The 10,413-nt window shown below is 40.1% G+C and overlaps 1 protein-coding gene across 11 annotated transcripts in view; it reads right to left on the reverse strand.

Moving 5' to 3' along the window:
• The window catches only part of NEK7 (NIMA related kinase 7), a 158,453-nt gene that overhangs the window by 143,291 nt on the left and 4,749 nt on the right, over nt 1-10,413 (reverse strand). The window contains exon 1 of one of the 11 annotated variants that reach the window (XM_038541961.1): nt 9,874-9,892. The exons of 8 other annotated variants lie outside the window; for them this stretch is intronic. The gene's annotated coding sequence lies outside the window, so the exon portion shown is untranslated. Of the gene's footprint in view, nt 1-3,540; nt 3,560-3,713; nt 3,733-9,873; nt 9,893-10,413 lie in introns of those variants that run through there. 2 more of the 11 variants (XM_038541970.1, XM_038541957.1) reach the window with 2 other exon arrangements.

Consider the following 10,413-nt stretch of genomic DNA (forward strand, 5'->3'; position numbering starts at 1 on the left):
CATTTTGTATAATACACGAGAGAACTTCTTAAACTGTACCGGGACAAAGTTTGTTCTCCCTAATTCTCACAGTCGTACTGCTACTGCTCATTAAAGACTACAAAGTCAAAATTGCAAAAGAATTAGAAAATATAAAAAAAAAAAAAGAATTAGAAAATATACCAGTAAAAAAAGGAAGACTATACCTCTTCAGCTTAGTGAGAGCTACCTATATATACCCCTGCCCTCAGTGAGGCAGCGAGTACTACGGCATAAATAAAACATCCCAAGAATCTTCAAGAAGAGTTAAGTCTCTCATCTCTTCATCTTTTTTCAATAAAAAGCCACAACTACTCAAAAGTGGGGCTGAGAGGGGTAGGGAGAAACAGGTGCTAGCACTGGATAGATAAATGGCACTATCATCTAGCAGACCCCCTGCCAAAACTATGGGCTTTCCTAGACTTCCCTCCTCTCTTATCCACTCCAGCTCATTCAGGAGGGTCAGTTTTTGAGCACAACCGATGTGTCTACTACAACTGCAGGGAATATAGAAAGGCAATCTGGATCCCTCAAGTCATTCCTGGGGGGGGGGGGGGGGGGGCAAAGGGGGAGACAGAAAGATACAGACTTTTCGGCATAAGGAAGCAAGTATCCTGACAGACACCAGCCCAGGGAACAGCTACAAGAGCTGGCAAGAAAGATGCCTGAGCAGGCTGTCGGTCAGCAAGGCTTTGCAAAGGACACGGGAAGTGAGTTCTAAGGAATGTGTGGGAGCTGAGCAGGCAAAAAAAGAGGCAGGACATTCCTGACGAAAGCAGGGAGCAGGGAGCGACAAAGAACTACAAGCAACACAGGAAGACAGGACCATCAGAGGCAGGAGCCAAGGCCCAAATCGTATTCTTAAGAGACTCAGGGATTGGAAATTATTCCAAAGATAGTAAGTGAAGGATTTTAAGGAAAAACAAAACAAAAAACAGACAGACCTAAAAGTGGGTAGAAGATGTTGAGTATGGTTCTTTAAAAAAATTAAAAAATAAATTTTTAAAAAAGCATAAAGAAATAGATGAAATAAATAAGGATATAAATACATAAATAAATTTAATTCAATACTAAATTTTAAAGGGGAGAAAAAGAAAGCAGATATTACAACAGGCTCTACTTATAGAAATAACACTTTTTCTTGGTAAATTAAAATATACTATACAATCACCAAAGTCTGGATTTTCAAGTCTAAACGTAATTTTTTCATACATCTCGTAACACATTTTCTTAATACATTTTTTAACAAATCTCCCTAAGGCTGCCTTTATAATAATCTTGATTCAAACCTGACACTAGTTCCTGGTCTATGATCACCTAAGAACCAAGTACAAAGATATCAAAGCACTATAGCTTTTACTGCTATTACAATCAAAATTTGAAAACATAAAGGTACAACTAACTGTCTACAGTCATATTACAAGAGAGGAGGGGGCCAATCTTCTCAGTCTAGTATGAGAGGCCTTTCGAAATGCAGTATCTTGAGTATCTTTCCAGGCTCATTTCCCATGTGCTTCTTCATTAATTCATGAATATACACTGTATCTTTGGTCTACTTGGCACAGGCCTTTTTGCTAAGTACTTTATATGTTTTTTTGGTTTTTTTAAAGATAATTATTGACACTGTGATTGTCCTTTTAAACTTCCAGCAATGAAAGCTATGAAAAGATACTAAATAAAATACATTTGGAAGTGGAACCACCTTTTTCTCTAGGTTAGCATTTGATGGCCACAAATCAAAGGATAACCTTCATCAATTTCCAATTAGTCATTATTCTTAAGAGGGGAGTAACTTCCAGTAGTAAGATAATTATTTCTTTACTTAATTCAAGTTGTTCAGTATTTTCCTCATGAAGGGACTGTGAGAACATCAAAACGGAATTCACTTGGCAAATATATAGTCAGCACTTTTTATGGGCAGAGAGACATTGCTACCCCTTTATAAAGAGCCAGGCCATTTAACTTGAACTAGGAATGATTGTGCTCTAAGGAAGAGAAATACAAGGAAGGATATTCAGTAAACAGCCTAGTAAATAGCTCAAATCAATTTAATCTGACTACGGGTCCTGTTTCAACCTCACGTCCTAATTCCAAGAACTTTGCTCTTTGTTCTTTGTTGCCCGAGCCTCCAACTTGTACCTAACTGCCAAACTTACCTCTGCCTCAACTCCATTAACACTTATTTCCACCAACTTCATGCCTGGCATATACACCCATTTTTCTTGGTCCTCGTTCCCATGTCATCCTATTCTGAGATCCTTCAGAACTTAAGATTCAGAATTCAGGTATCAAACCCAGACTCTCAAACTAGATCTCTGAATATCCCAACACTTCCCACTTACTGATCAACATCTATCTGTATCCCGTGGTAAGACCTTCCTGATACTATGACCCATGGGCCCTACAGGGACACGTGCCTGGCCGTCATCACAGACTTCCCTGAAACCAGCAGCTCAATTGTTCTGGATATTCTTTCACTCCAGGATCTGCCCAGACCTTCTTCCCCATATATATCATCACTGGGATGCAGTCACCTGTCATTCCCTGAAAGGCTAGTTTTGACAACACACATATGTACAGGACATGATTCACACCTTCCAGAAGCTTCTATTCCAGGAAAGCAACGAAGACAAGTAACTACAGGGAGAATCAATAGGTAGTAAAGGCTTAAGGAAGCAGGACTTCTATATATTATCCACATAATACTAAGGCAAAGCCTTAAAGGATGAAAACGGTTTTAATACAGTGAGACTGAATAGCTGAAGCATAGAAAATAGGCATTAAAAGAGTGAAAAAAGCATAAAGATAAAGCAGTGAAGCCAGAAAGGGTACAAAATGTATCCAAAAAGTGGGGGGAGGGGACACCTGGGTGGCTCAGTGGTTGAGCATCTGCCTTCAGCTAGGGTCATGGTCCTGGGGTCCTAGGATTGAGTTCCACATCGGGCTCCCTGCAGGGAGCCTGCTTCTCCCTCCACCTGTGTCTCTGCCTCTCTCTGTGTCTCACATGAATAAATATATAAAATCTTAAAAAAAAAAAAAAAAGAACAATATTCATGATGACAACCCAACACATGAACACAAAAGGCCTAGGAATGGTAGCCCCACCGTACCGGACCACACACTGGGAGACAAGGGCATCAACATATCCTAACCTAACATAGTTGTGCATCGTTATAGTCCAGGCTCCGTTTTATTATCTGAGCCACTCATCACATTACCAGTGCTCTCTCGTAAGCCGGACACTCAGCTCTTAAAGTGAGTTCTGTAAATATTAATTTGACTCGAACTAGGAGCTGGACTCTGTGCTTAGCATTTGAAAAGATATAAAAATGAACCTGGACTTAATCCAGGACTTCAATATTCTCTTTATCAAACTGCCTCTTCTTATTATGTGAACAAAGCTGGGGGTAGAAATGGTCATAAATAAAAAAAAGGGCCTAGACATTGATAAACTCCAAAGTAAGAAAAAGGTGTTAAAAAAAAAACACTGATAGAAAGTAATTTTTAAATGACCAAGCATACCTTAAATAAGTGAATGAATGAATGACCAAGCACGCTTTCTTGAATAAAGAGCACAGCTTGCATGCAAAGATCTGTATCTAATGACAAGGAGAGAAGTTAGAAGCGACTCAAGTACCAGACACTTGTTATCAATGGAAATAAGACAGTCATGGAAAAAGGAACAGGTTACTCACCATGATGTTCTTGAACACTTTCCAGCATGACTAGATATGCAAGACATAAAAACGTGGTGCAGCCAAGCCCACAAACAAGACTGAAAACTGCTGGTAGAAGTAAGGTGATGGTGACTAGAGGCAAAATCTCTGAGTGCAGACAAAGGGCTTTTGCCCTTAAGCAAAAAGCAAACTATCTCAGAGGTAAGGGAAGTGGTAAGCTTTCACACCTAGCTGAGAGAAATACTGTAGAAATGCCAAAATGGTGAGAACAGCATACACTCTAAGCAGTTCATTAACAAGGGACCATTTATTGGGATAGAACGAAAACTAACACTTAGATGTACATGTTTTCTTTTACTTGTTTTAAGTGGAATTTTCTCTCCTCTGTTATTACTTCAGTTGTTATTTGTAAAGTATTTATACTTTATCTAAATGATGTTAATTGATTTATAACCATCATTTATTTCAATTACACGCATCCCCCATTTGAGCTGGGACACAGATTACACGTGCTGGAAAAGTCTAATTATTAGATATAAACTGTTCCACGAGGCTGCACACGCCAGGCCAGAAATGTTAGCAATAGGAATGGGCTCTCATTACAAATAAATATTTTTTTAATTAAAAAATATTTTTAAAAAGACCATGTGGCGTGTCTTAGTGTAGCCTGAGGAACAACTGCATTAGAATCACCTGCAGTTGATTGGATGAGCACTGGGTGTTACTCTATATGTTGGCAAATTGAACACCAATAAAAAATAAATTTATAAAAAAAAAAAAAAAAAAAAAAAAAAAAAGAATCACCTGCAGTACTTCTTTTAAATGTAGGTTCCCATCACAGACCAGTGACTTTCCAAATCTGTGTTTACTATAAAAATCATCTGGGGTATTTGTATTTTTTTTAAGATTTTATTTTTAAGCAATCTCTACACCCAACATGGAGCTCTACTTATAACCCCGAGGGCAAGAGTCACATGCTCTACTGATGGATTCAGCCAGGCACTGCTGGGGTACTTGTTTTTAAATGCCAATGCCTATACTTATCAAATCAAAACCTCTGACACAGACACTCTGAGGACCACAGTTGAGAAAGAGTAATAGGACAAATGCTTTAAAAATATAACCTATCTTGGTAGTAGCAAAAAAGTCACCCATATATTCTTGAACAGCTATCAAATTTTATAAATCATCTTCAATGTACCAACAGATACAACTGTTTCAAGGAATCATGAAATAGATCCTTTAGGGTTCGTTTGATTCATCTCTAATCATTCTGCTTTGTAAAGCAGAATTTTCACTAAAACAAGGAACGCATACAATAAACAGAGAACCAAGGGGCATGGCTACAGAAGTAAAGGAAACAGAGCCGTCTTGATCTCTGCATCATGAAGATAAGATCTCAAGAAGAGAAGATACTGGAGGGAGAAACTGGTCAGTGGCATTGCCAAACATTTCAGGCATATATACAAGAATCAATGGAGGCATACAAGCTATTTTCAATATACCAAAATGACAAACAATATGCAGGCTGGCTCTTAAGAGTCAAGGTGTCTAATACAATGAAATATCTATTTCCAAAATATCGACCACACAACCACTCATGAGCTTTTCTTTAACCTTTACTATCCTATCTACTGCCCCTAGGTGTTCCTTCCTGGGACTGGTCTCCATAATGGTAATTTTTTGTCCTTCTTGGATCCTATTAAATAGTGAGGATATGGGATGCCTGGGTGGCTCAGCAGTTGAGCATCTGCCTTTAGCCCAGGACGTGATCCTGGAGTCCCGGATGGAATCCCACATGGGGCTCCCCGCAGGGAGCCTGCTTCTCCCTCTGCTGTGTCTCTGCTTCTCTCTCTGTGTCTCTCATGAATAAAATCTTAAAAAAAAAAAATTAGTGAGGATACAGCAACACATCCTACTGTTCCTCATTTTAGAGGCAAAATACTTCACTCCTGTAGAATCAGGTACTCAAATATCTGCTGACTTAAATCAAGGCCCTGATCTGGGCAATCAGAGGTAAATGTCATCCCTCCACAGTAAGTCTTTACTGAGCATGTACCATGAACAGAGCAAGATTCTGCTAATTCAGGAGAAGTGAAAGAAAGAAGAAATCACTGTGCCTACTACTGAAAACATCACAAAGGTAACACAAGGCAATGCTAACTGTTAGGGAATCTAGCAGGGCACGGATTAGCGAATTTGCATCCTTGGGTTTTAGTTTATTCTCACAGTAAATGAAAAGGTCAGTTTAGACAATTTATAAGTTTCCTTCCAGTTCTGAAAATAACTGATTTGGTGAATCATACACTTAGGTCTCCTAAGGGAAACTACAAGCTGATAATGGTGAATGGAAAACTTGAGTTTGGAACAGCTGTTTTGTGGCATCAAGAGAATACTAACTGCAGGGGTGCCTGGGTGGTTCAGTTGGTTCAGTGGCCAACTCTGGATTTCGGCTCAGATCATGATCTTGCCCCTCCCCCAGTTCACGTACTCGTGTACTCTCTCTCTCTCTCTCCAAAATAAATAAAATCTTAAAAAGAAAGAATACTAACTGCAGATTACATACGTAGAGGATAACTCGGGTGCCTTTATCTCTTAGGTGTAATTTCCACACAATCCTAAAATATTCTGTTCAGAACAGAAAGATCAGAAATCTAAAACCTGTAAAGAATGTAAAAAAAAAAAAAAAAAAAGATTTAGCTTATTAAACTTTAAATATAAGAATGACTGCTGTCCTTAAAAGAGGAGGAGAGACACATACAGAGACACATAAGAATGCCAGGGGACAGAAGCAGAGATGGAAGTGACATATGTCTAAAGTCAAGGAACATCAAGGAATGCCGCCAATACCTGAAGCGGAGAGAAAGGCATGGAATATGTTCTCCCTAGAGCCTTCCAAGACAGCATGGCTGTGTAGACACCTTGATTTCTAATTTCTAGCCTTCAGAACTATGAAAGAATAAAATTATGCTTTAATAAGCCCCCTAATAAGTTTGTGGGAAATATTTTGCGGCAGCCCTAGGACATGAGCACAGGTGTCAAGAGCCAGGGCTCAGAGCAGCCACTTCCTGGACCATGACAGGCCAAGTACAGTTCTGGGGACCCCAAAGAGTAGCATCTTCCTTATTGTAGCTGTGTCGTCATCAGGATAGTGACTGTGTACTCTCCCACTGACAGCTTTATGATCAGCAACACCCAAGGTGGCCTGGTATTGGGAAACTCTGCTGGAGCTGGAAGGCCACCCCCACCCTGTGCCCCGCAACCATCATACACTATTAAACAATGTCATAAATTCCTTCCTACTTATAAAAACAAAGAGAATGATTAAAGTATAAGAGAACTGCCTAATAAGATTTAATTCTTTATCAACAGCTAGTACTTTAAACACGCAAGGTCATAAAATGATAAAGCGAAGTGGAAAACAACACGCCCTTCAACAATGAAAATATTTATCAAATATAGAAATGCCTGGGTGGCTCGGCGGTGGGGCATCTGCCTTCGGCTCAGGGCATGATCCTGGAGACCCGGATTGAGTCCCACGACGGGCTCCCTGCAAGGAGCCTGCTTCTCCCTCTGCCTGTGTCTCTGCCTCTCTCTCTCTCCCTCTCTCTCATGAATAAATAAGTAAAATCTTAAAAATACATATATACAGAAACTGTATTAAAACTTTACTTTTGGGGAAAAAAAAAACCTTTAGTATATCTAAAGTTGAAGATGTTAAAAAATGCCATTTTTTACTGAACACATTCTTAATGTGTTCTAACGCCAAAAACTGTAAAGAAAACAAAAGAAATGAATTTGTAGGCTGCCTTAAGAAACTGAAATAAAACATCATTTTTCCCATAAATTCAATCCATCAATAAGCTTTCTTCCTGCATATCCCTCAATTTACATGTAATTGTTAAACAACAAACCATGCCTGGAAATAGACCGTTTGGATAAGGACATGTCATTTGCCTAAAAAAATTACCTACTGTCCAGTTCTGGGTGATAGTATGCAACTAACCACAATATTTTACTATATGGCCCACCAGTTAGATATAAAAAGCAATGGAAGATTTGCAATTCCTTACTTTTCAGAAGTACAATAACTTCTTGTAAACATATCGATTCAATCTTCCCAATCATGATGTAAAAGTGGATATGTGGCTCTGTTATGGTTACAACCACAACAAAAATTACATTAATCTGCCAGGTAAATATGAGAAGATGAGGAAAATATTCCTACAATTAAAAAAAAAAGGGGGGGGGGGGGCAACGTTGTAGGACTAGTAGAAAGAATATTTTTAATTTTGCCGTGTTTAATCAGTATTTAAGGATCTTTCTGCAACTCCCGTTTTTTACTATCCAAAGTATAGCCCACAGGGCTCTTGTGTTTTTTCCTGCCTGAGGAACCCAGGTTTGATGCCTTCTCCCCACGCTCAGAACAACAGGAAAATATTAACTCAAACGTGGGAACCACTGAATTATGAATATGGAAATCACAGGGCAAAGGGGAAGAAGAATCCAAGCAGAGAAGGCAGAAATGGCAAGAGAGCTAGGCAGGAGCCCGACCACACAGAGCTGGGCCAAGGCAGAGCGAGCAAGAAACTGAGAACAGCAGATGTGTTTCCTACCACTGAAGGTCCTAAAAACAGCAAGAGGTGAAATGAAACTAACGCTTGGGGCCGACCGTCAGGTTTTTACAGTCACTCCTCAAAGCGATGGTACCTGAGCAGAGAAAACTACAGTCCCAGTAAATCCAGTAAGGCAACCAAGGAGACCAAGCTGGGCTTAGTCTTTTTCATGGAAAACACAGAAAATGATGTTCGCACAGCAGGTCCAATCAAAGAGGCTCCACTAGCCTGGTGGGCCCTTGGAAGGCCCAGGGGGACTACCTGACCGAGCACCCAGGCGCGCCCAGGACCCACTCCTGGCCAGGGCCTGGAAACTCCACTGGGTGAGGTCAAAGCGGCTACAGGGCTACACTTTCCATTCCATTCCGTTCTCAGGCTTCCCAGTAGCTGCACCCAGGTCAGCCTACAGCTAATTCTTCAAACAAAGGCAGGAGGTACCCTGCACACCCCCAGGCCAGACACACCCTACTGCAGGCCCTCCCACAAACACAGGCCCTTTCCTGTATTTAAAAAAAAAAAAAAAAAAAAAACTGGGGAAGTGTCTTTTATAAAAGACAAAATCCATTTTTTCTTAAAAAAAAAAAAAAAAAAAATCTGCCCACCCCCTTGCCGACGCCAGAAACTCCTTCTAAAAGCAACAATGGAGGCGGTCATTCCGATAGGTTCAAATGAAAACTATGAGTTAAAGAAACACATCAAAATATATTAGTGTTATCTGTCGGGGGTCAGGTCATGATCCTGGGGTCCTGGGATCGAGCCTCACTTCAGGTCCCTGCTGGGGGGTGGTGGTCAGCTTCTCCCTCTCCCTGCTGGTGGGCACATTCGCTTTCTCCCTAATAAATTCTCTCTCAAATAAATTAATAAAGTCTTAAAAAAAATACAGTTATCTGCCAATCAAGCAAAGACTAAATATAGGACACCAGAGTTCATCCTGGTTTAGTAAGGAAGAAGCCGGAAGAGGTACATATTCTTTCAATGACACAGGATGGGTGTGGAATCCCCAAAAAGCAAAGAATGGTACAAAACCCTGAAAAGATAAATAAATCCAAAAGAGGTTCATATACTTATAAAGTCTCTGAGATGAAACACAAAACTGGGATATGACTACGTGGATATTATTTCGAGGGGATTGGGAAACATCAAGAGATTGTCACAAATGTCTAATACCAAAAAAGGACAGGGCCGCCTGGGTTGCTAGCTTGGTTAAGTATCAAGACTCTTGATCTTAGCTCAGGTCTTGATTTCAGGGCTCTGAGTTCCAGAACCAAAAAAGGCTATAAAATACTGCTGCAGAAAATCAAGTCAAACATCAATGGCCCAGAATCATATTGAGATCTTTGGTATTAATTATCATCTAGACCTGGGGTGGGCCTCCAGCCTACTCGTATAAATAAAGCTTTACTGGAATACAGCAATGACCACCTGTTCAGACTACAATGAGACAGGCCATATGGCTCACAAGACAAGAAATAGTTACTATCTGGTCCTTTACAGAGAAACTTTACAAACCCCTGTTTTATACAAAAGCAGCCTGGAATGAAAACCCTTAAGTACTTACTTACATTGATTATCAACAGAAGACCAGTGGCAAGATCTACAGGAAGGTCCACTTCTATTAAGTAACAAAAAAAACATGTATTTCTAAATGTGTACAGACCAGTTAAGAGGTTCCATTCATTTATCCACTGTTTTGATTAACATCTTGGATAATTATTACAAAACAGCTCACTGGAGGTGCCTGGGTGGCTTAGCAGGTTAAGCTGCTGTCTTCTGGCTCAGGTCATGATCCTGAGGTCCTGGGATCAGCCTCGAGTTGGGCTCCCCAAGGAGCAGAGAGCCTGCTTCTCCCTCTCCCTCTGCTACTCCCCCCAACCCTCCACCACTTGTGCTCTCTCTCAAATAAATAAAATCTTCACCAAAAAAAAAACCTCAAATGTAAGCACATGATCTAAATAGTCTGACAAAGCAGTTATTCTGACAAGGGTTAAAAAATTTCCTACACAAGAAAATTAGAAAATGCTTCATGATCATCTCCCCTTCTCGTTCCCACTGTTCACTAAAAACCATGAAATACAATCTTTTAAGTGTTTTCATGAGAATGA

Source organism: Canis lupus, chromosome 7 (genome assembly GCF_011100685.1).
Source record: "Canis lupus familiaris isolate Mischka breed German Shepherd chromosome 7, alternate assembly UU_Cfam_GSD_1.0, whole genome shotgun sequence".
NCBI lineage: Eukaryota > Metazoa > Chordata > Mammalia > Carnivora > Canidae > Canis > Canis lupus.